At 36.3% G+C, this 26,075-nt stretch overlaps 1 pseudogene; it reads right to left on the bottom strand.

Moving 5' to 3' along the window:
• LOC123251958 overlaps positions 1-24,028 on the bottom strand; it is a 102,277-nt pseudogene extending 78,249 nt beyond the window's left edge.
• Between the last annotated feature and the right edge of the window lie 2,047 nt (positions 24,029-26,075).

Below are 26,075 nucleotides of genomic sequence, written 5' to 3'. Positions count from 1 at the left end.
GGTTAGATAAGAGTTTTATTTCCCAATGGATAGTATAGCTACTCTTCCCTCTCCAGGTTGATTACACTGAGAGTAAGGTTTGATTATTACCTCTTTATGCTCTCTTCCTCTCCTTCTTATAATAGTATTTGTCCCCTCTCCCTCCCATGCCCTCTTTGTGTGTAATAGAATATTCTATTTTCTTATTCACTCAAGTTTCTCTTGGTGTCCCCTGCTATTTACCCCCTCTTTCCCATCCCCCACACCATCTTAGATTATTTAGTGTTCCACCCTCACCCTGCTAATTATTCTTCTGATTACTATAATAGTGAATATTATAATAGTGAATAGAGTTCACTACAGAGAATTAAACATAACATTTCTCTACATAGGAATACAGATAATTAGATCTCACTGAGGCCCTTAAAAAGGCAAATTTAAAAATTATAAGTTTTCTTTCTTTCCCCTCTGTATCTTATTTACCTTTTCAGGTTTCTCTCGATTTTTGTGGTTCGATATCAAACTTTCCATTTAGCCCTGGTCTTTTCTGTGCAAATACCTGGAATTCTTCAATTTTGTTGAATGCCCATACTTTCCCCTGGAAATATATAGTCAATTTTGATGGGTAGTTGATCCATGGTTGCAGGCCCAGCTCTCTTGCCTTTCTGAATATTGTGTTCCATGCCTTGCGGTCTTTTAGCGTTGCGGCTGCCAGATCCTGTGTGATCCTGATTGGTGCTCCTTGATATTTGAATTGTTTCTTTCTGGCTTCTTGTAAGATTTTTTCTTTTGCTTGGAAACTCTTGAATTTTGCAATGATATTTCTTGGTGTTTTCCTTTCTTGATCGAATGCCGCAGGTGTTCTATGAATCCTTTCAATGTCTATATTGCCCTCTTGTTGTAGGACTTCAGGGCAATTTTGCTGAATTATTTCTGTTAGTATGGAGTCCAGGTTTCTATTAATTTCTGGTTTTCCTGGAAGACCGATTATTCTCAAATTGTCTCTTCTAGACCAGTTTTCTTGGTCTGTCACTCTCTCATTGAGATATTTCATGTTTTCTTCTATTTTTTCAGTCTTTTGGCTTTGTTTTATTTGTTCTTGTTGTCTTGAGAGATCATTAGTTTCTACTTGCTCAATTCTAGCCTTTAGGGATTGATTTTCGGCTATAATCTTTCGGTTTTCGGCCATAATCTTCTGGTTTTCGGCCATAATCTTCTGGTTTTCGGCCATAATCTTCTGGTATTCCTTTTCAATCTGGTCATTTCTGATGTTCAATTTGCTTATCAGTTCATTTGGTTTCTGAGCCTCACTTTCCAGTTGCAAGATTCTACCTTTTAAACTGTTATTTTCTTGCCAGATATCTTCCATTTTCCTCAAAATCTCAGTTTTGAACTCTTCCATAGCTTGTGAGGAGTTTTCCTTATTTGAGGAGGGTCCGGATGCTTGTTTGTTCTCCTCCTCTGTTTGCTCGGTTGTCTGGATTTTCTCTGTGTAAAAGCTGTCCAGTGTTAAAGACTTCTTTTTCTTGTTATTATTCTTTCTCTTCTGAACTTCCTGAGACTGAGTAGCCATCGTTAGCCCAGCAGCTTCTCAGATTTATCCTCGCGCTCAGTGTCTCTCCGCAATCTATTGGCCCCTGAGGTCTGAGTTCTGGTTTTTTCCAAGGTCAAGCCCCCTGCTGGGCCCCCTTGCTTGATCCTCTGCCGGAGGTTTCTTTACAAGTCTCAGGGCGCTGCTTCCACAGTCGTATACCTGTCCACACTGGTTCCCCACTTAGGCTTTAGTTCCTGGCTGTGTCTGCCTCCACCCACGCCTCCGCAGTTCCTGTGCTCTCAGCGTGTGCTCTGCGCCCAGCGTCCTGCTCCCGCGCTCAGATTTCACGTGCGTTTTTTGGCTTAATGGGGTCCTAAGTCTTGCTGCTCTCAGGAACAAGTCCCGGAGCTGCCAATGACTCGATGGGTGCCCCAAACTTGCTCTATTTCTTTTTAGCTGGTTTCGGAGCTATAGATGTGTGTGGAGGGGGTGGGGGTGGGGTGGTTGCTCAGCCCGCGATTTCGTGAGGGCTGTTTCACCCCTTTATAGCATGGAAATGCCTCGATTCCACGTACCTTCCATGCTGTGCCCTGTTGTGGGAGTTCCTAGTTCGTCTGGACTTGTTTTTATGTCCCCTTGAGGAGTTTTGTGTGTTTCGGTCAAGAGAGGTTAAGAGCTGCTTCTTACTCTGCCGCCATCTTAACCCAGAAAAAAACTCTTTCTCGCAACTGCTTAATTTTTTGAGGGGACATAGATGAGAAAATATAGACCCAGAGAAGTCAAGTTATTTGCTCATTGTCATGTAGGTAATAAGTGGTATAGTTAGACTTTGAAGCAAGCTCCTCTAACTCCAAATATACTCTCCTTCTACCGCCTTCTTTATCATTTAGCACTTGAGCTCTCAGAGAACAAGATAGAATTTATCTATATTTTGTACCATGCTCCACGTCCTGTGGCTTACCATGTTAGTCCATTTTTGGCTTTGCATTTGGAAAAATGATAAATGTTCAGTATTTGCAGAACATAGACTTCTGGCTTAATGCAGAAAAAAACAAAGCCAAAATCACATCTCCTTTGAAATAGTCATTACTTTATTAGAATGGGTTTTTTCTTGGGGAAATTTGGTTTTACAAACTCCAACACATTCTCCCTCCCTGAATTCTGAAGTCATTCAGGGCAATATAAAGCCTGCAGGAAAACCAAATAGGATATGATTATTAAACTCTGTTAGTCCCACAAGGTCATGCTTTTCAGGGGAAGTTGTGCAGTTAGACCTAATTATGTGAGAAAATGTTGCAATAAGAGGTGTTTCAGGATGTACAAACAGGAAAATGAGGACATTTGGGACTGGATGAAGAGAGGGGATGTTGAGAAGAGAACAATGCCAGAAGGGAAGAAAAGCTGTCATGAGTTTTTGGTAGTGACTGCTTGGGATGATGTCATAAACCTACAGGGGACTTTTTTAGTATTTGTTCATAAACACATTATCCTAGAGAAACTGGAAATGAGTGCACATCCAAGTGTATTTACTATTCCTTCTGGGTGTTTGTTGGATCTGTGAATTATCATCTTTCCCTTCAATTATTTTCTTTATTCCATTCCAAAGGAATGAACTTTCAGATCTACTCTAAACTAGAACCTTATGAGAAGAGCGAAAATGATAATTATTTGAAGGTAAATTCAAATTCTTCTGATGGCGAGAATGCCTTTCTTGGGAGTTTGGAGTTTCAGTGCTAGGAGATAGTCATGGGAGTTTCTTGAATTGAAGAGTAACATAATTTAGAATACAAGTTAATTTTTTGGAACTTTGCAGAGGGATTAGAACTTTTAGGAAATGGAGGCAGAGGAACCACTTAAAATGTTATTACAACAACTCAATCATTAGGCATATGCAATGCCAGATGATTAGAACTATAGAAAGAAGAATGAAAGCATATGCTCAGATATCAGCTCTTCCAGGGAAGGAAATAAGTCCTAAAGACCTCCACTAGTAATTCCCAGCTGTCCTTGGAAATATTTAGACCCACTGGACTTCAAAACATCAAATGACTATTTATTCAATGACAGCAATAGACAGGAATTGTGTCCAAGCAGGGTCAAGAATTTCCTTCCTCATGCAAGTTGGCTAACTTCTACTAGGGACCTTCATAGTCTTTATAACTTAAGAGTACTATTTTGTGAAGGGGTAGTTCAGGATTCACTTACTTGATCAGTGTTCCCTTCCATAGTTTCTTTGGTCCACTTTGCCCCTCCTCTGGCAGCTTTTCCCCCCCAATTATATCTTTAGTAACCTCCACCACCACCAAAAAACATTTAAATAAACAAATGCATAAAAAATTATGTGCAAAACCAAAAACTCTACATTATTTACAATTTGTTTTAAAATATGTGAATTACATATGTGTACTAATGTAAATATCCTCTTCTTTTGTGTTCCCTCTGGATTTGTTTTACTTTGATGTTTTTCTCTTGTTTTTGTAGCTGTTTTTTTTAATGTAATCAGTTATTCTCTTTTCTTCTCTTCTCATCTCTTCATGTATTTCTCCTATTTTCTTTATATTTCTAATATTTGTCATTTCTTGTGTTATTTTGACTGTAACTCCATAGTATTTAAATTGCAGTATTTAAATTGTGTTTTTTTTTCCTTGTTGCTTGTAGTATTTTCTTCTTAACTTGGAGCAACATAGTTTAGTAATGATGTTCCTGGGCACTTTTATCTTTGAGTTTCTTTGAGGTGGTGATCAGGGGATTCTTTCCATTTCTCTTTTACCCTCTAGTTCTAGAATTTCTGGATAGTTTACCTTGATGATTTTTTGAAATATAGTACCTAAAGTCTTTTTTTATTGTAATTTTCTGGGAGGCCAATTATTCTTATATTGTTTCTCTTTGATCCATTTTCCAGGTCAGCTGTTTTTGTGATAAGATGTTTTTCATATTCTCTTCTATTAACTCATTATTTTGATTGTACTCTATTATTTCTTGTTGTCTGAGGAAATTGTTAGCTTTTCCTTGTCCAGTTCTACTTCTTAATATATTATTTCCTTCCATGATATTCTGGATCTCTTTTTCCATTTGGGTGATCTTTCATAATTTTCTTGATTTTCTTACATTGCTCTATTTATTTTTTTTTCTAATTTTTCCTCTAGCACTCTCATTTCGTTTTTCAAGTCTTTTAAAAAGATCTTCTAAAGTTCTTTTTGAACTTGTGGCCATTTGTTGAATTTCTTTGCTTTTTTTGAAATTAGTGTTTTCTTTCACTATCCTCTGAGTTTGAGTTGTGGTCTTTTCTGTCCTCATAATAACTATCAATAGTTGCATTCTTTCTCCTTTGCATATTCATTTTTATTTATTTATTTATTTTAAATTTTTGTGGCCAGGATAATAGGCCACAGACAATAATTATTGACTTTTTTGCTGGAGTCCCAAGTTTTCTGTATGTCATCTCAGGTTTCAGGATTTTTTGTGTGTATATTTGTTTTCCCCTGTTCCTATTTAGTTATTCCAGTTTTTATAGTCCAGGGTCAGATGTATTCTCAGTCTCCCATCAAACCTCAGACTGTGATTGACCTCGGATACTCCAACCAGAGCTGGCAGACAGTTCTGCTACTGCAACTGCAAGCATATAGTTCAACCTCTCTCTGTGGTAACAGTCATGGACTCCATTCTCCTGGGAATGAACATCAAATGGGGACTCCGTTCCTCAGCTCACTAGTATGTGCTCTTTCCTCATTCCTCATTCCTCCTCTCCTCCTCCCACAACCCAGGACAGAGCAGGTGTCTAATCCATGTTCCTCTGACCTCCAAAGTCCCTGGTTTGTTAGCAGCAAGGTTTGAGAATCTGTCTTTAGAGCCTGGCACCCACAAACTTTGTGGTGTCCATTCTCCCAGCTGTAGGCCAGTGATTGGGTCTCTAGAGCTGAGGTTGCATACACAGCTGCTCTCAGGACCCCTCTGCATGTGGATTCCAATGGTATCCTTGGGAATGTAAGCTCTGGGGCTCAGCAAACAAGGTGAGGTTGCTAACTTTGATTCCTCTCTGTTTGCCCTGTTCCTGTCCCCAGAGCCTGAGGCTGTGGGATTGAGGAATGGGAATTCAGAAACTTTCTTCCCTAGTTATTCCTGACTGTTCAGCTTCACTCCACTCTTGTCTGTTTTTTTTTTTTTTGCCAGTTCTAGCATTGATTCTATGAAGTTATTTTTGGTTTTGTTTGTGGAGAGTATTAGGAGAGTGGGAAGCTTCATGCCCTACTCTGCCATCTTCCCACCCCTGGAAGTTTTTTACCTGTTGTTTACCTTCCACTGAGTTTTAAGATTCAGAAGGATCTTACTCCTACTTACTCCTTACTCCTACTCTCAATTGGTTTTTCTATCTGCCATTTCCCTATAGGGCAGCTTGATAGGTTTTTCTTTTTTATTAAAATATTAATAATATAATAATTTGTTAATAACAAAACTATTCCAAATACTGTGGAACTACAGTCAGAATAACACAGGACTTAGCAGCCACAACATTAAAGGATTACAGGACGTGGAAAAGCATTTCATAGAGCAAAAGAACTGGGCTTACAACCAAGAATAACACATTCAAGAAGCAGGAGCACAAGAATAAAGGGCAAAAAATGAACATATAACAAACTAAAGGAGTTTCAACTATTCCTGGAGAAAAGCCTGGAACTCAGCAGAAAATTTGGTGTATAAGAAAAATACAAAGGTAATAAAAGACTAATCATAAGAAACCCCAAAGATCATATTATTTGATTCTAGTATGGAAAAAATGTCATCTATGGCCCCATATGAATGGCATCATTGCCTGGGTATTTTGAAGGGCATCGTCTAAGAGACAGTTATGTATACATAAATTATGTCTTTCATATTTGCATTTTTCAACTTATTTTCTAGAGGTGGCATTTACAATTTATCCTTCAAGTATTAAATCTGTAGTTGTGTATAATGTTCTTTTGATTTGACTCTTGCTTTTCATTATCCTGGATAGTTCTTTCCTTTTTTAAATTAGCTTGTTCATTGTTTCTTATGGCATAATAGAATTCCATCATAATCATATGCCACAATTTGTTTAGCCATTCCCCAATTGATAGGCATCCTCCTGATTTCCAATTGTTTGCCACCACAAAGAGAGCTTCTATAAGTATTTTAGAACATTTCAATTCTTTTCATTTTTCCCTGAGCATGGTAGGTTTTAAAAGATGTCCAAACAAAAGGGGCAGAGAAATTGGTTCCTGGTGGTTGACTACCAGAATGTGAACTTAAAAAGAGATAAAATTTCCATAGGGAAAATGATTTTTATCTTCCCTTCAAGTATTATTTTCTCTTTTAGGTATTCTTCCTACAAATACCTCTTAGCTGTTTTGCCTCTGTCATTTTGTCACTTCTCACAGAGCACTTTCTAGTCTGTTCCACTTCTATAGGGGGCTAGCTGGTCATTTGGGAATGATTGTAACCTGTCTGAACTCATTCCTAAATGATTACCATCCTCCCACCCCATCATTCCCCTCCCCTTCCCTTGACCTTGAAACTCTGGCTGTTGCTTTTTGAACCTCATTCTTTGTTTCTACTGTTTACTTTCTTGTTCCTAGTCCCTTCAATCTGATCCCCCCACCCCATTACCCCACTCACCATCCCTACTTCACTGTGCTCTGGAAAACCTGCTTCATATGTTCATTTGTACTCACTGAAATCTGGTTCTCTCCTGATGATGCTTTGATGACGTCTCTTTCCAGCATTGATTACTCTTTTACTCAGATCCCCTGACTCAGTGGTCTTGGTGAATTAGAATACTCCTTGTTCCCAATGATCACTTCTACACTTTTACTCTGCTACCACCACTCAGTAGCTTTTCCTTCTCCAATCCATATTATCACCCAGTCAAGGTTCTAGACAACTTAAGCATACATATTGATACTACCCCAAACATTCTAACTTCTCAGTTCCACAATTTATTCATTTTCAAAGATCCGCTCCTCCATCCCAGCTCAGCTAATATTGCCAACCCCCACATTTTCTACTTCCTTGTTCATAAGTTATGAAATTCCTTTATCTGACCATGATCTTTTGTCATTACACAAACCCCTCCTTCTTACAACCACTAACTTTGTTATTTTTCCTCACCATGACCTCTAATACCTTCACCCCTCAATTCTTTTCCAGGTCATCTTCTCTGAACTGACTACATGTTTATGTCTCCCCAATCTTGACCTTTTGATAAACCAGCTTAACTCTGAATTGTCTTCCTTTTTTCAAGTCTCTTACCCCTTGTCCTATATATCTAATTTTGCCTTTACAATCTCCAACCTTGGATTAGTCCCATCATTCTTTACCTTTGCTCCTATTCCATGTTGCTGAATTAAACTGGGGAAAAAGTCATAAAACCATACTTATGGAGTCCCAAATTTCTGTTATATTATCTTAAATGGATCCTCATCAAGGCAAAGCAATCCTTTTGTTCTTCTGTAATTAATCCACTATATGCATCTTAGCACAGTGCCCATTCCATCCCATATTCTCTAGAAATTTTCCTATCATCCTCATTGTCGCACTCTATCTTCAGTCTCCCCTTATTTAGTGGCTATTTCTTAACTTCCTATAAAGACATGTCTCCTCTATTCTTAAAAACACATTTTATTAGCTTACTCCAATAGTTATCACTCTATATCTCTCTTCCCTTTAATGACTAATTCTTTGAAAAGAATTATTTCTTATTTGTCCTTTGCTTTAAAGAGGAGCAATGACATTATAGGACGATGTCTTCACTTGTGTGTGAATTGGATTTAAGTGAGGCAGAGTTGCACAACACTATTCAGCTTCACTCTCTCTTCTAGAGTCATTTAAGTCCAATGGCAAGACAAAAGTCAAGGTGACTACTGAACAGACCAGGTTGCAGTGGATGACCTTGGCATCTTTGATGTCTGACAAGGCTCTAAGCACTCCACAGTGCCTGCTTCAGTTGCCTTCATAGATGTTAGAACAAATTGTTCTCATCTATCTATTCTGCCAAGGAAAGTCTTCACGTGTTTGAGAAGGCTATTTATAATTGATACCTCCACTTCCTTTCCTTTCACTCTCTTCTTAATTGCAGTCTAGCTTCCAAACTCATTATTTAACCCTAACTCATCTCTTACTTCCCAAATCTGATAGATTTTTTCACCCTTCATCCTTTTATATCTTTCTGTAGTATTTGACACCATTGACCATCCCCTTCATTTTAGTATTCTCTTCTCTCTAGGTTTTTGAGATATTGTTCTCTCCTGGTTCTCCTCCTACCTTTCTGATCAGTCTTTTTCAGTCTTTTTGCTGAAATTTTTTCCAAGCCATATCTGCTAACTCATGTCCCTGTCCTTGGCCCATTTCTCTTCTCTTTCCTTCTTTCTCTATACTGTTTCACTCAGCGAATTAGTAATTTCCCATGGCTTCCATATCCTCACTATGTACTTTGTCATATCTATTTATCTAGCCTTTACCTCTCTCCTAACCTTCAATCTCCTCTCTCCAATTCCCTATTAAACATCTCTAACTGAATGCCCCACAAACATCCTAAACTCAAAACTGAACTCAATATTTCTCTGTCAAACCTTCCCTATTGAGGTTAATATAATGTCCTCTCCCCAGGTACCCAGGTTAGCAACTTAGGTGTCATCCTTGACTCCTTATTCTCTTTCACTCTCTATATCCAATCTATTGCCAGATTTTTTTGCAACATCTCTCATAAGCATCCTTCTTTCTTGTGACACACTGACATCACTCTGGTACAGGTACTCATCACCTCATGCCTGGCATATTGCAATAGCTTGCTGACTGTCCTTTTGGCCTCAAATCTCTCCCCACATCATCCACCCTCTACTCAACTTTCAGGGATTTTTCCTAAGGCACAGTCTGCGCATGGCATTTCCCCCACACAACAAACTCCAAAGCCTCTTTATTATTTCCAAAATGGAATGTAAAATTCTCTTCTTGAGTTTTAAAGCTTCTCATAATCTAGCCCCTTCCTGTCTTTACAGTCTTCTTACACCTTACTCCCTTCCATGTGTTGTATAATTCTGTGATACTTGTGAATCCACAAAGGTATTCTATCATATTGTGTAAAGACTTTTGCAGGAAGCCATGTTGGCCAAGCATGAGTGCCAGTTACTTGGTTGGAACACAGAATACAGTGAGGGTATTTTGAGCTGGTCTGAGACCAAAAAGTCAGTTGAGATTGAACTATAGAAGCAGAAAAGATCAGCACATCATGCTCATAATCTAGGGAGATTGGTGGGAGGAAGGGTCATCTCAGAATTGTCTCATAGCTAGGATTAAGTGCCTAAGATGCTGTTAGGGAATTCTGTGTATACCAGCATCCAACATCTATAAAATCAACACCAAATACCAGCATAAAGCCAACCAGAAGATCAACTATAAAACTCTTAGTGGACTGAAGAAACCTTCAAGCTTTGAGGTTAGGCCTTTGGGCTATGCTTCAAGATACCAGCTGGTTTATTATCAACAAAATAGTTAGATAAAGGTTTAGGATTTTCCTTTAATCCCTCTTTCCTTCACAACTTCCCAAGTCCTTTCCTTTACCCTATCAATTATCATTAAATAGTCATTATAAGAAAACCATCACTGACCTGGTTGTTCTAAGAGTTGTTCTATTCAAGTTGTCAGTTAGAGGTGCATCTGACACTGGTGAAGATACCTTCACAATTATTGATCTTCTGGGTGAATCCATCTTAAATCACCATAAGAGAATTGAGGGGTGACTGGGAGAATGTGATGCCACCAATGGAAAAAGTAGGGTGAGGGAGAAGCCAGTTTTGGAGGACAAATGTCAAATTCAGTTTTCAACAGGTTTAGTTTGAAGTGTTGGTGTAATATCCAGATGGAGATATTTAGTTGGCAGTTATAAGTGTGAGTATGGAGCTTGTGAGAAAGGTTGAGGTTGGAGATAAACATTTAAGTCATTTAATTAGATTGATAGATGTATGAGAGTTGATATGGTATCAAAAGGAAAATTGGTCAGATGTTAGCTGGTTTTTCAACTATATCTGCACACACAAACTGAAATTCAGAGAGTCATATACCTAGGAAGGAGGCATCCTGGTCATATGGTTGCCACTTAATAAATGCTTAAGGAATCATCTACTTGAATCATTGAATCTTCTGCTTTGGAAAATAAAAATGAGTCTCAGACATTTAGAATCATTTCTATCCAAATGAGAGGTAGCATGATGTAATAGAGAGATGGCCTTGAAAGCAGACAGTCTTAAGTCCATGTCTCATTTTTAAAATGGATTGGCTAAGGGTGGTTACATGGCACAGTGGATAGAGTGCCAGACCTGGAGTTGGGAGGACCTGGTTTCAAATCTGGCCTCCGACACTTCCTGGCTGTATAACCCTGAATGAAATAACTTATTCCCATTTGCCTAGCACTAACTCTTCTGTTTTAGAGTTGTTACTACAACAGAAAATAAGGATTTTAGAAAAAAAAATTAGTTGCCATTATGTGACTGTAGGCATACTTTAATCATTCAGCCATCCAAGTGTTGCTTCTAAACTCTCAATTTCAAAAAAGATGTCAACTTGATGGATAAAATAAATATCCCCAACTACAAAGTTCTCTGTATCAATGTAATCACAGTCTGAATCTTTATACCATCCAAAATCCTTTTTCAGAAAAAAAAATGACATATAAAAGAAGGGTATCTCTTAGCCAAAAATCTCAGTTATCCAAGATGACAGTCAAAAAGAATTCCAAATAGCTAAGGTGTCACCATATTGACTCTTTAGGAAATCATCTAACTGAATCGTTGAATCTTCTCCTTGGGAAAATAAAGATGTCTCAGACATTTAGAATGATTTATACAGTTGAATGTCTACTATTTATATAGTAGCAGAAATTATCTAGTAGAACATCTACAATATATTTGGTTCTAGCTTTCATTATCAGAAGACACATTTGCAGAATTGACTTTAATGTCAAACTCTTCAGACATATGCAAACTCTCTGCCTCCAGTTTTTACTCAGAAACACTAACATGTTTTCTAACAATAAATGTCAACCCTCCTCCTTCCCAGTGGGGGAAGACTAGTGGGGAAAAGAGCTCACTTGGTAGAACCAGCTATGTGTGCTGTCATTAGTCTTTCCCAAGGCAAAGGAGTTGGAGGTCCAGGTCATGCCATTTTAAGCAGGGTGACATTTTGCTCACATCTGCACCTTTGTTGCCAGGCATTTCACAATGTAAAAACAGTGAACTTTACACTGTTCTGGAGGTCACCCCTCTGCCCTGGGAGCCACGATAGGATTTCCTTCAGTGCTTGGCAATCTCCTGGGTCCGGGATGTTTTCCCTTTCCCATTGGCAGTTCTCCTGCCTGAGTCACATTGACCTCTCTCTGCCCTGGAGCAAGGGGGAGGACTTGGCTTGGCTGCTCCAAGGGAGAGAGTCTACAGCTTTACCCAAATGCAGCTGCCTAGAGTCCTGGGATCAAAGAGGTCCTAGAACTAGACCTAGAGGCTGGCGACCCACCGATGGCTTTCTTCCTTGGTCTCTCTGGTCCTTTGTTTCTCTAACATGAAAAAAATGCTTCTTGTACACATCCTGGAACAGCTGGTGGGCTCCTAGAGCTGGCCAGCCAGTGGCTGTCCTAAGCATGCCTTTCCCAGCGAGGAAGAGAGGAGACACCAGCATGTGCTTTCAGTCTTCATTCTACAGACCTAATCGTCAGGCTCCACAAAATCACACTGTAGTTTTTGTCATGCGAGGCCCTTGGCTCTCTGGCTAAGCCCATAGCAGAGGCTGTTGTGGGATTTAGCCAGAACACCAGCTGTTCCAACTATGCTGTCAGGCTTCCACAGCTTAAGTAAATAAAGACTTTTTTTCTTTCTTTACTTTAAAAAAAAAAAAGAAGACAAATAAGGTTAGCTAATTCACTCTACTTATTTGTCTCTTTATTTATCCCATCTGTTTAAAGGGGAGGAAAAAAGGAAATGTGCTCATTTAGACATACCTAGACACTAAATTGCATCCATCCTCTCCTTCAAAAATGATTCCTGAAGTCCTTAGTTCTAGAGTTCTCCTCTGAAGCCTCCACTCCACATTGTGTATGTAGCTGTGTTTGTGTGTGTGTGTGTCTGTGTATGTATATATATATATATAAATTTTTTTAACCCTGTCTACAGTACACTATTCAGATTCACTGGATTGTGGCGAGTTTTCCTCTTTACTTTTTATTCTTCACATTATGCTTCATTTTCCAAATCTTCCAGTATTAGACTCAAGCTTTGATTTTTTTTTTAAAAGAAGGGACAGTTCCATTCACAACATATTTCTTATATAATCTTTGTGTTGAAGGATCAGGGAAGCTCTACTTCACAAAATCATGGACCAAGTTTTAAGCTGAAATGTTTGTAATTTTACTTTCATCTTGCTTAATAAATATCTTCTGATCTCTTTCATCCATTTTTATACTTGAATTTATGCTTTAAACACAAAGGTTATAATACTGAAAAAAAATATATGTATATATATATATATGTATACTTGTATGTGTGTGTTGAGAGGCCATAGAGAGGAACCAGGAAAGAAGCAATCAAAGAAGATTTCCCAAAGAGCAGCTTGTGCCCAGTTTACAGAATACAGTCTTTGAAAGTATTTCAAAACTACAGCTGCCAGCAGAAGGCTTGGCCTCGGTCTTGCTAAGGTGGTCAGAATCCTCTGTGGTTCTACCCATCCCCTTGGCCCCAAGCGATGTGGACCCTCCTGGCTTTTCCAGGGACATCAGACATTGGTGCCCCCAACACACAACGACTTAAAAGGAGAGGAAATTCCAAATTTGACGTGTCACAGAGAACGTGAAATTTTGCCTTCAGATTATAAGTATAGTGAGTTCCATTTTGGGGCAGAGTTAGAGGCCAGAGAAGATGTTGGTGCTGAATCATTCCATGAAAGGAGAATTGAGTCATAAGATCATAGATTAAAAAGGAGATGGGATTGATTTTTACAGAGGAGAAAAATGAGACCCAGAAAATGATCTACTCTGATCTTTCCAAGTGTCTTCACCTCCCTTGGTAAATATAAATGAGGGGACAGTACTAGATGGTTTCTGAGGCCATTTCCAGCTCTGCATCTATGCATTTCCATGACTTACCAGCTCATTAAAGTGTTTTTCTCATCACAATAGTAGATTGAGTCAGGTCTGTTATAATATGCCATATTTATTACTTTGAATAGCTCAGCCATCTGAAACTATGCAATAAAAACCACAGGACTTTTGAGGAAAATGGGGTTGGGATAAAATGCTATGTAATACCAACACTCAAATAATACTCCCCCAAATAGGAATTGAATACAAATTATAGCACTCTTGTATATATGTTAAATGGGTGCTGCTTAGCCTGTGGCCCAGTTCCCAAGGGTCTCTAGACTTGTCCCAAAACTCTAGATGTGGGCCATTATGGAAGGTGAAGGAATTGGGGAGGTCTAGACCAATCTGTCTTTGCCTATATCTTCTACTGCACAAGAAAATTACAATAAATAGGGCACTTTACCTTAACAAAGACCTGAAGTTTGTTTGTGAAAGTGGGCATTGGAAGAGTTTTTGCTTTCCATTATTCTGAAGTTTTCTGTGTTTTCTCACTGTTTCTTGGGGAAGAAATAGGTAATCAAACTCAGAATTCATTCTATTTTCAATATGTTCCCTAATATATCAGTCATATTGGAATAAATTTGAGTTTTCAAAATAAATTATAGCAGAACTGACTAGTTGTTTGTTTGTTTTTTAATATGGATTACTGCATTTGAGTTTTACAACTCTGTGGAGTAGGAATTTTGTGTTTTTATTACATTGATTTTATTGATGGGAAAAGTGAAGTATTGAGAAGCTAAGGAAGAAGCCTAAGGAAATTACCTAATGTCACCCAAGTTACCAGTATACGAGTAAGTATCAGCAGATAAAATGCTGGACTTAGAATCAGGAAATCCTTAGGCCAGCATTTATCTGCTGTACCATGTTGAACCTTTTGACTCATCAAGAAAGAAGTAGGGGAAAGAAAGGATCAACATTCATTGGGACAGTTTAGGTAGACATCATAGAGGACATGAAATTTGCCTGAGACCCTTTAGGATGGGTAGGATTCAGAAAAGAAGAGAGGAAAGCATTTAGAAAATTCAGACAGAAAATAAAATAAAATAAAATAAAAATAAGTTTCCATCAGAAAGAGAAAGAACATTATGAACAAAGCCTTATGGGACATAAATAAGAATGGCACATTCCATGGACAGTATAATTGGAATAGACACTTTATCAGGGAAGAAGTGATTAAATTGGTTGGGGATGTCTAGATTTTGAAGGACCTTCGATATCAAGCTGAGGAGTAAGGTGGCTTACCCTGTAGACACTAGCTTTTTTATTATTTTGGGTTGTTTTGTTTTGTTAGAAAGCAAGGAAGTGACTTGCTGAAAGCAATGTTTTATAAAGACTAATTTGATGTTTAAATAAAGGATAGATTAGAAGAAGGAACACTAATTAAGAGACAATTGTGATCCAAGACAATTCCAAAGGACTTATGATGAAAAATGCTATCCACCCCCAGAGAAAGAATTGATACAGTCTGGCATCAGATCAAAGTGAAATTATTTTTATTTCTTTATCATTCTTATTTTGGGTGGGGTCGATCTGCATTTTCTTTTGCAATATGACTAATATAAAATATGCTTTGCCATGACTTCATATGTATAATCTATATCAAATTGCTTGCCTTCTCAAGGAGGAGTGTGAGGAGGGAGGGAGAGAGAGAATATGAAATTCAAAATTTTTTTAAAAACAAATGTTAAAATTTTTTATACATAATTGAGAAAAAATAAAATGTAGGGAAATAAATTGAAGGAGGCTATTGTAAAAATCCAACCTTTAAGTACTGAGAACCTACATTTGGATATTAGCAGTATAAGTGGGGAAAGAGGGAAAATGGGAAAGACCATAGGAAGTATAGCCAATATTAGCAAAAGGTAAATGGATCTTTGACCTGAGTGGGACGCATTTACTCTCCTATCTGGGAATTCTAGTCTAGATAGTATAGCTAGTCCTAATCCCTACCAAATCCTAGTACCAAATATAGTGCCAATATAGTGCCCAACAAAGAGCAAGTATTCGATAAATATATCAATATCTTCAATCAATATTCAATACCTTCCATCAAGTAGTGGCACTAGATTCTAACCTGATGCTATCCAACAGGATCAGGAGCTGTGCTTGCCCCATGCTCATCCTGACAGTCATAGATGGGATTTTCATGGTTTTGACATATCATGGGTCTATATAAGAAATCAGAATTTGGGGGGAGTTTTGCAGAAGCCGCAGATGATAATATGAAGGGCAACAGATGACACAAAAAAAGTTTAGAAACTCATAAATGCATATTTAATCCAAATTTTACGAAAAGGTACTATAAACATACCATAAAACAAAAAAGAGAAAATTCAGACCTTTTTGCTGGTATTTTAAACAGATTCTGAAGATCAGGGATGAGGGGGAGCATGTTATTGAGGGAATAACCACAGATACAGTTTGTGTAGTTATTTGTGTATTGTCTCCCTCTTAAGACTGTAAGCTCCTTGAGGGAAGAAATTGTTCTTTTATCTACCTTTATATCCCTAGCACTTAGCACAGTGCCTGGCACATAATAGGCACTTAAACGCTTGTTGACTGACTGCTCCACTGTGAGAATGCGCTGGTGGAGGACCAAACTGTCCATTTTTCTTAGCCTGAACAAGCTACTGTCTCTCAGCTCTGTCTCATTTTAGGTGGCTATGGTAACCCATTAAGTATAGAGGATGCAGTTAGTATGCATTTACCCAGTGAAAAACCTCTAAACCCTTACTTTATTGTCGAACCCCTTTCCTTCCCTAACCTTGTTATATAAATTGTAGTCATGGCTTTTGTTTATAGCATAATTTTAATATTTTAATATGGTATACTTTTAAAAAATCTGTAAGCTATCACATAATAAAATATCTGATCCATACTTCAACATCCAAAGCTTCTCCCAGACCCAGATAAGACTCAAGCAGCACAGAGGCTCCTCTGCATTTGGGAGTTCTAGGACATTACACACTTCCAATGAATTGCCCTCCTTTTCCCCTAGCTTATTTTCCTTTGAACAGACAAAGAGGTGAAAATAATATAACACATTTGTAAATTATGTTCAGAAAGGCTGGACTCCAGACAAGGACTCAGTAATTCTGCACCTGGGAATCACAGCACAAGATTCCAATTCAGAAACTAAAGCAGAGTGGAATTCTGGTGGGCCAATAGTTTTTGGAAAAGAGAGAAAAGCAAGATGCAGAGAGAAACTTTCCCCCCTTTGCCTGCCATCTTACCTCTTTTGATCCCCACCTCTAACTAATGGCCTTGTACATAGCATTTCATTTTCTGTTACATCTTTCTCCTTCTCCTTCCTATCTAAAGCTCTGACCCTGCCACTGGACAGAGCATAAGGGTGCTCCAATGGAAACTATTAATTTGTTTCTTGTCAAATAAATAACGTATCACTCTCTTCCTCACTTGCTATAATTAACTGAAGGGAAGTCTTCTTCAAAGTCTGAATCTACAGACATCATTATTCATTATACTTTTTATATTGTTTATATATACATATATTATTTTCCCCTATTAAATGTAAAGATACATTTTTAACACTCTCTTTTTTTAGGTTTTGAGTTCCAGCTTTTCTCCCTTCTTCTGACCCCTTTTCCCTCATGCTCACCCTGCCCTCTCCCTTCCCTTAGGCAGTAAGTAATTTGATATGGATTTTACATAAGAAACACTTAGTCAATAAATTGATTTAGCATATCTATGTTTGGTGTTCCCCATGCACTGTGTCCTGCAGATTTCCAACTTCTTTTTCTCTAATCCCTGTAAAGACATACAGACCAACATAGGCAAAAATTCCTTTCCATTGCTACCTCTTCCCAATTCTCATTCCCATCCAATTTAACTCTCCTTACGTCCTGCCCTGCTCTGCCCACCTTTTCCACTGCTCTCTGAAACTTTAACTGTTATCAATAAACTCCTTTCCCTCTTAGGTGTCTTTCACTCATTTCTTCCATCTTTTCCAACAATAAAATAGGGATAATAACAGCACTTCCTTCACAGGGTTGTTGTGAGAATCAAATGAGATAATATTTGTAAATACATGGGAGGCACTATACAAGTGCTATCCTACCCCCCTTCTCTTTCTGTGAACTTACAAAAAAATCTAGCTTTTTATGAAAAGACCAACTCTCAAGGGCATAAAGGGTCAAGAGGAAGAGGTAACATTCCTTGTTTCCCACTGCCAAGCACAATCCCCCTACCTTCGGGAGTTAGCAATCCTAGAAAGGTTACTCCATTCTGGCTAGATTATTATTTATTTATGAATCTCTAGGATATTTACTCTCTTCCTCAATAAATTCAGTACCTAGTGTGATTCAGTTTTCCTTTCCACACTAGACCATGGCCTTCTTTTACAACCTACCCACTAATCATCTTCAAACACTCCCAGTTCCCCAACCTCCTCAACTTCCCTGATTCATTCTTTAGCCTCTTGGAAGTCTTCTTTGACCATAAACAGGAATTGTCATACTTTTGACTACCTCCCTCCAGCCCCTACAACTCCCCACAAAAGTCTTAAGGCACTTTAAATTCTCATTTTGCTGCTATGCATTTAACATGGGATTTTTTTCCCTAGATACCTATTTCCCTGAAGGTTTTCTGGAATTCATTTTTTTGTTTTATTATTTTTAATTAAGTTTTTATTTTGAATATTTCCCATATTTACATATTTCATGCTATTTCCCTCTCCCCCTAAATCCCCTAACCTCCTTTAGCTGACACGCAATTCCACTGGGTTTTACATGTATCATTGATCAAGACCTAATTCCATATTATTGATAGTTGAACTAGAGTTATCGTTTAGTGTCTACATTTTTGGAATTCATTTTAACCTTCTCTGAATTTGTTTTTTTTTTCCGTGAGGGCTTCTTGGAGGCCCCCAGGGGATTAAATACACTGATCAAAATAAATTTCATTTTGTCTAATGTAAAAAATAGAAAATGCTTATTATGCTTTAGCACCCATCATTAGAACATTCCTACTTTTGTTCGCTGTTAATCAGCAACTTGCTTTAGCAGGACAAAATAAAATTTGGTTACCATGCAAATAACAAAAATTGTCTCAAATTCTGTTGGGGGTAGAGGTTCCAAAATTCCTATTTATGACTTGAGTATAAAGGAAGAATTGATAGGATATGGTAACTGATTAGATATGGGTGTAGGAAAGGGATGAATGAATCAAAGAAAACTTTCAGATTGAACAAATGGAAAAAGGATGAGTTTACATGACTCAGTTGAGTCCCAGTCTGTTTCTGATAGAGAGACCTAGGAAGTATAAATAGATTCTCAACTGAAATATATGAGACTTTAAGAGTCTGCAGGAGGAACATAATTTTTAACATCTAGTGCCAGTGCAGTGGTTTCCAAAGCTGAGTATAGATTTCAATATTAATCCAAATCTTGGACTCTGACAAAACTCTATGAAAATACAGATAATCCAGAGGCATCTATGGACTTTACAGATTCATATAAAAATAAATAGTATTTCCTAAGAGTGCAGATGTTTGTGCAGCTGTAGATAAAGAACAATTTGCTTAAGCAGGACTCCATAGATAATTCCTCACTCAAAAGTGTTTTGCTAGTCAGGAAACAGAGTACTTTATCTATTTTTTCAACTGAATAATCCAAGATGAGGACAAGCTGATTGTTTTTTTTTTTTAAAGCAATTTGAAGGATTATTTGAAAAAACCAATTAATTGATACATTTTGTTTTATAGTGCCTGAATTTCCCCTGTTGTCCTTTTTTGTTAGTCCTTTGCATCTCTAATAATAAAGAACTTCAAAAAAAAAGAAAAGAAAAAAGAAAAAGGGATAGCTGGGTGGCTCAGTGGCTCAGTGGATTGAGAGCCAGGCCTAGAGATGGGAGGTCCTAAGTTCAAATCTGGCTTCAGACACTTCCTAGCTGTGTGACCCTGGGCAAGTCACTTAACCCCCATTGCCTAGCCCTTACAGGTCTTCTACTTTGGAGCCAATACACAGTATTGATTCTAAGATGGAAGGTAAAGGTTTTAAAAAAAAACAAGCAAAACTAATCAATATATTAAGAAATATGACAATATAGGAAATATTCCACATTTTTGGATCCCCATCTCTGCAAAGTAGTTGGGGGAGGTGACTTTTAATGTCTCCTTTTGGGAGACAAACTTTTCATAATTACACAGTATTGATTTATGAGTGTTTTGTTATTCTTTCTGTCACCATTGTAGCCATTGTGTATTTTGTTTTATTGAATTTAAGCTTGCTATTTATTTTGTCCTTTTCTACAAAATTGTATCATCACATTGGTTTTAGTCTCATCTATATTTTGGCATTGGTGGCTGTTATCAAGGTTTATCCCATTTTCTACCTCTCAGATTTTAAAATCCATTGGGGATATGATCTCACTTAACTAGTATTTGTAATCATTGGGAAAATGATGTGGAAATTCATTCCCTGCCATGCTTTTGAAAATATCATAAGTCCAACCACATGTGGATTAGAACACTGATGCTAACAGAATGTTAAATAATACTAATTATTAAGAAATATAAACTATAAGCAACATTTGGATTCAAGTTGAGACTGGACTTTTGGTCTGGCTATACTCTTAATTAACTGTGTGATCTTTCTTGAGTCATTTAACCTCTCTATGACTCTGTTCTTCCTATTACAAAATAATGACCATACTGGCTCTTCATATTATATATGTGATGGTTTTAGTTTATTTTAAACAATTTTTTTCATTGTTTTTCTCTTTGCTTCCATTTCCCAGTAACTCCTACTTTCAAACAGAATTAATTGTTCATTCTATTAGTATATATGCCTCATTTCACTTGTCCAGTAAACTACATCTGTACCAAGAAGAGAGAGGCATATTGTACAAGTAATCCTCTCATGTCAAGATTGGTCGATGCATTGATCTGAGGGCTAATATTATGGTTGTCATTGTGTATAATATTCTCTAAGTTCTGATTATTCATTCTTTAATCAATGGACATCCATTTTTTCCCAGTGTCTTCTTTTACCATATTTTTACATATGCAGGACCATTCTTTCTCTTTTACCTTTCCTTCAGGTGAATGTATAACAGTGGAATCTCTAGGTTAAAAAAAATGAAGTTTTGTCACTTTTTTTCACCTAACTCCAAATAATTTTCCTTAATGATTGAATCAATTTACAATTCTACCAAGAGGTTTATTAGTGTGCTCGTCTTCCCAAAGTCCATCTAATAGATACCTTACTTCTGTCTTTTATCATCGTTGCCAAATTGATGGATATAGAGTAAAACTTCAAAGATATCTTGATTTGGAATTTGATTTGAAACTTTTTTTCATGATTTGCAGAGTTTTTCTATATGATTGTTAATTGTGTTTCATCTTCTAAAATCTGTTCATATAGTTTGACTACTTATCTATCATAGAATGGTTCTTTCTCATATATTTACATTAACTAAGATGATAGGATCAAAGACAGAAAACTGGAAGGCCAGAGGCTAGTGAGGGCATTCTCCTCATTTTATAGATGAGGAAACTGAATCCCCACAGAAGTTTAAAGGTTACATAAGAAGTATCAGAGATGGGATTAGAACCCAGGACCTACAATTCCACCATCAGTATTCCTTCCACCACACAACTGTACTACTGCCATCTCTTGGATAGCAAGCCTTTATCAAAAATATTTGATATAAAGTCCATTTTTTTACCCTAAATTATATTGGTCATCAAAATTATAACACGAAAACTATTTTGCATTTATAACTTGTCATGCGGTCAATAAGCATTTTTGAAGCTCTTACTGTGTGCCAGGCACCATGCTAAGCACCAGGAATTCAAATAGGAGCAAAAAGAAAGAAGTCCTTGCCTTTGAAGAGTTAATATTCTAACAAACAACTATAATATACTATATACCTAGTAAAGTTATTAGTTTTGCACCAAAACATATATATATATATATGTATATATATATATATGATAACTTCTTCAAATTCTTCTTTAGGTTTGTTACTTTGAGAATATCTTAGGTTTTTCACTCAGTCATTTGGAGCTTATTTTTGAAATATGGTGTAAGATATTTGTTAAAATATAATTTCTGCCAAACTGTTTTCAGTTTTCTGAAAATTCTTTTTAAATAGACATTTCTTTCCTACTACCCAAACTTCTGCCCCCAGGAGTGGTTTGTATTCTTGGGTTTAGTGAACATGAAATATTTTATTAATTTTGCAATTATTGAGAATAGAATTTCTATTTTTACCTCTTCCTTCTGGGTTTTATGAATAATAAATAGAAAATTTTATTTACACAATCTTTTTGTATTCTTTTCCTTTATTAAAGTTATTAGTTGTTTCAACTTTTATAATTGGATCTCGGTAATTCTTTAGTGAACTATCATATAATCTGCAAATATAGGTAATTCTGCATACTCTTTGCCAATGCTTATTATAACATTTACTTTTTTATTGTTTTATAGCTATGGGTAGCATTTCTAACATTATTGCAAATACCAGTGGAGACAATGAAATCTTGCTTTACTCCTGAGCTTATTGAAAATGTTCTTAATGTTCCTCTGATAGAAATAATGCTTTCCCTTGATTATAAATATTTTTATCACATTTAAGAAAGGCCCTTTGATTTTTATACCTTTTCATGTCTTTAAAATAAATGAGTTCTAAATGTTAAAGGCTTCATCTGCATTTGCATATATTCACACCATTATAAGATTTTCTTTGTTGTTACTATTATTATGATCTATTGTGTTTATGGTTTTCTTAATGTCGATCACTGTCTTCCTAGTATTACGATAAACAGATATACCACATTAGTCTTGGAATATTTTATTAAGGAATTTTTTGCACTAATTAATTATATATTGGTCTATGTTTTTCTTTATCTGCTTTTGCTCTTTCTGATTTTTAATCAGGATCATACTTTTCTCCTAAAAAATTTTGATAAGCTCCTTTTTAAACATTTTGTGATTAATTTTTCTAGCATAGAGTAAAGAATTCTTTAAATATTTAATAGACTTTTCTCATAATAGCCATCCAAAGACTGTTGTTTTGTAATCCCCTATCAAAAGTCATTTATAGCTTGTTCAATTTCTCAGAGACTATATATATTGTTGAGATATGGATATTTGTTTGTGTAAATATTCTTTTTAATAGTCATCCATTTCTTTTAAGTTTTACCTTTTTTTGTGACGTAACCAAGTGTAATGATTTCTGTACATTTCTGTCATTTCTTATTCATTTATGAAAGTTTGTTTCTTTTTGTCTTCTTTTTATTTTAATAATTTTTATTAATAATTTTATTTTAATAATTTGGTTTTTCTTTTGTCTTTAAAAGTCTAATTAACTAATGACTTATCTGTTTCAAAAAATTAATACCACTTATTTTTGTCATCTCAATAGTACTTTTGGCATTCAGTTCTATATATCTCTTCTTTGATTTTCAAATTTTCCATTTTTTTCCCCTACTTGCTTGGGGGTTATAAATTGACTCAAATTTAGTTTGAAGTAAACGCATTTACCAAAGTGCCATAAGTCACCAAAGTATCTACCAAATAAAGTATTTGAGACTTATTTTAGCAGAAACATGCAATGTCATTGAGGACAGTATACCCATAAGGTTATTGTAACAGATGAGATAATAAATACCTGATAGTATAGAAAATTAAAGAGATTTTCTTTCTGGTTTTCTAGTTCTAAAATTTATGGTAACAAGATGACTCTACTCTATATAGGCTTCTAGCTTCCCAGATTGGTATTACCTGTGTACCATCTCTAGGAGCCACCTCACAGGATTACTGATACTTTTTCCTCCTATTATAGTATGAAGCCCATTTTACTCAAGTCATAGTGCTGACTCTCTGCTTGTATATAAAGAACTTTTCAAATTTTAAAGTACTATTTCAATGATTGCTATCATTCTCATCATCCTCATCATCATGCAATCTCCTCAGATGACTGTGAGCTAGTTGAATCATTACCTCATGAGTGGTGGTGATCTGAAGAGACTCTTTGCTTGAACCTCTTTTCTTCATTTTTCATCAATTATTTTGGGTTTCTCAAGTTAGTTTTTGTATTGATTGCCTGTAATAAAGTCTTATCGTTTTTTGAATTTCTGCTTAGTCTTTCTAATTTGTGAAAATTTTATGTCACCAAACCTAGGGAATTGGACCAGGATAGCTTGGGGAAGTAATTCGTAATCATGAAGCACACATGTGGACTAATTTAGTAACAAATACAATAAAAAAATTTTTGTTATTCACCATACCAAGACTCACATGAGTCCTTATCTAGCCAAGCAGTTTTAAATGCATTTGTTCTGTCTCTGGATACTTGTGTCCTCACCCCACAGCTTGGCTATCAGCACTTTCATCAGCTTCCTGAGATTCATACATTTTTGCAAGATCAGTGAAGTAAAATAAATAAAAGCAGTTATAGTCAGTATGAGCTTCCTATTTCCCTACATCAAACAGTTTGCTTTTTTAATGTCAGGAAACTATTTCCTAGGAAGCCTTGACTCCATTTTAATTGATATTGTTTGTGCTAGATGTACAAATCGATGTGCTACTTTTCATTATTTCTTTTACAAAATCCATATAAATGATGTCCCCTCTTTACTTCTATTGACCTATTTGGTCAGTGTACAAAGAACTCAAACTAATCTTCTTGGTAAAATATTTCTAAATTGGACAGAAATGACACATTTCTAAAAAATCTACATTTATAAAAAATTCATCTAATTACTTACTATGTGTTGGGTATTATACAAGATACTGGGGATACAATGACAAAAAAGAAAAGTTCCTGTTCTCAAAGAGTTTACATTTTTCTGGGGTGAATAGTGGTAGAGATATAGCAGGGACACCAGCAAGCAAATGCAAATTATGTTAAAGTAATTTCACGAGGGAGAGTGTTAAATAATTAGGAAAATTAGTAAAGTCCTCATGTAGAAGAAAGTACCTGAATTTTGCCTTGAAAGAAGCTAAAGAATCCAAGAGGTGAAGGTGAGGAAGAAATGCTTTCCAGGCGTGAGGGACAATTTGAACAAAGGTAGTACTGTCTTGGGATAACAGTTAGTAGGTTATATGCAAAATGTTATGTTTAGGACCAATGAAAGAAATAGAATTTTTGGCTAAATATTATTCAAAATCCCAGCTTCAAGCTGATCATCTCTTCTAGGATATTGCTCCAATGATAATTTATTCTCTCTCACTAATCTTTAAGATCTCTCTATTTTCTAGATCTCTGCATAGAAGTTGAATAAATTAGGTGACAATATAGAGCCTTGTAATACTCCTTTCCCAATCTTGAACCTATAAGTTATTCCATGCTTGGTTCTAACTGTTGCTTCTTGGCCCATATCAAGGTTCTTCAGGAAATAAGTAAGATGATATGGTACACTCATCTCCTTGAAGACTTATTACATTTTGTTGTGATCCACAAAGCAGGAGTAGATTTTTTGAGAACTCCCTTGCTTTCTTCACAATCCAGCAAATGTTGGCAATTTGGTCTAATTTTTCTATCCTTTCAAAAATCAGCCTGCTCCTCTGATAATCCTCAGTTCACATATTGCTGAAACCTAGCTTGCAGAATTGTAAGCATAATCTTGCTGGGAAATGAATGTGGTTGTTCAATAGCTTGAACATTCTTAGGTAATGCCCTTCTTTGGTAGTAGGACATAAAATGGCCTTTTTCCAATCCATGGGCCACTATTGAGTTTTCCAAGTTTTCTGGTAAATTGAGCACAATACTTTCACAGCATTATATATTAGGTTTTTAAATAGTTCAACTGGAATTCTGCCAGTTCCACTACCTTTGTTGTTAGCAATGCTTTCTAAGACCCAGCTGACTTCACTTTTTAGAAGATATGGCTCTAGGTCAGTAACCATACAATTATGATTATCAGTGATGTTAAGAATGCTCTTGTGTACTCAGCAGCAAGAATTAGAAAGAGAATTCCATTTAAAATCATCCTAGACAATATAAAGTATTTAGGAATCTATTTGCCAAAGCAATTATAGGAATTATATGAACACAACTACAAAACACTTTCCACACAATTAAAAATAGATCTAAATAATTGGAAAAACATTAATTGCTCATGTGTAGGATGAGCTAATATAATAAAAATGACAATCTTACCCAAATTAATTTATTTATTTAGTGCCATATCTATCAAACTACCAAGACACTTTTCTTACTGAATTAGAAAAAATTATAACAAAGTTCATTTGGAAGAACAAAAGATCAAGAATATCAAGGGAACTAATGAAAAAAAAATGTGAAGTTATGAATAAAAGATTGCCTTCCCTACAATCCAGCCATACCACTGCTGGGTTTGTACCCCAAAGAGATAATAAGGAAAAAAGACTTGTACAAAAATATTTATAACTGTATTCTTTGTGGTAGCAAAAAAGTTGGAAAATGAGAGGGCATCCATCA

This window comes from Gracilinanus agilis, chromosome 1, assembly GCF_016433145.1.
Source record: "Gracilinanus agilis isolate LMUSP501 chromosome 1, AgileGrace, whole genome shotgun sequence".
Taxonomy (NCBI): domain Eukaryota; kingdom Metazoa; phylum Chordata; class Mammalia; order Didelphimorphia; family Didelphidae; genus Gracilinanus; species Gracilinanus agilis.
The sequence above is the reverse complement of the archived record's forward strand: the minus strand, read 5'-3'. Positions and strand labels throughout refer to the sequence as shown.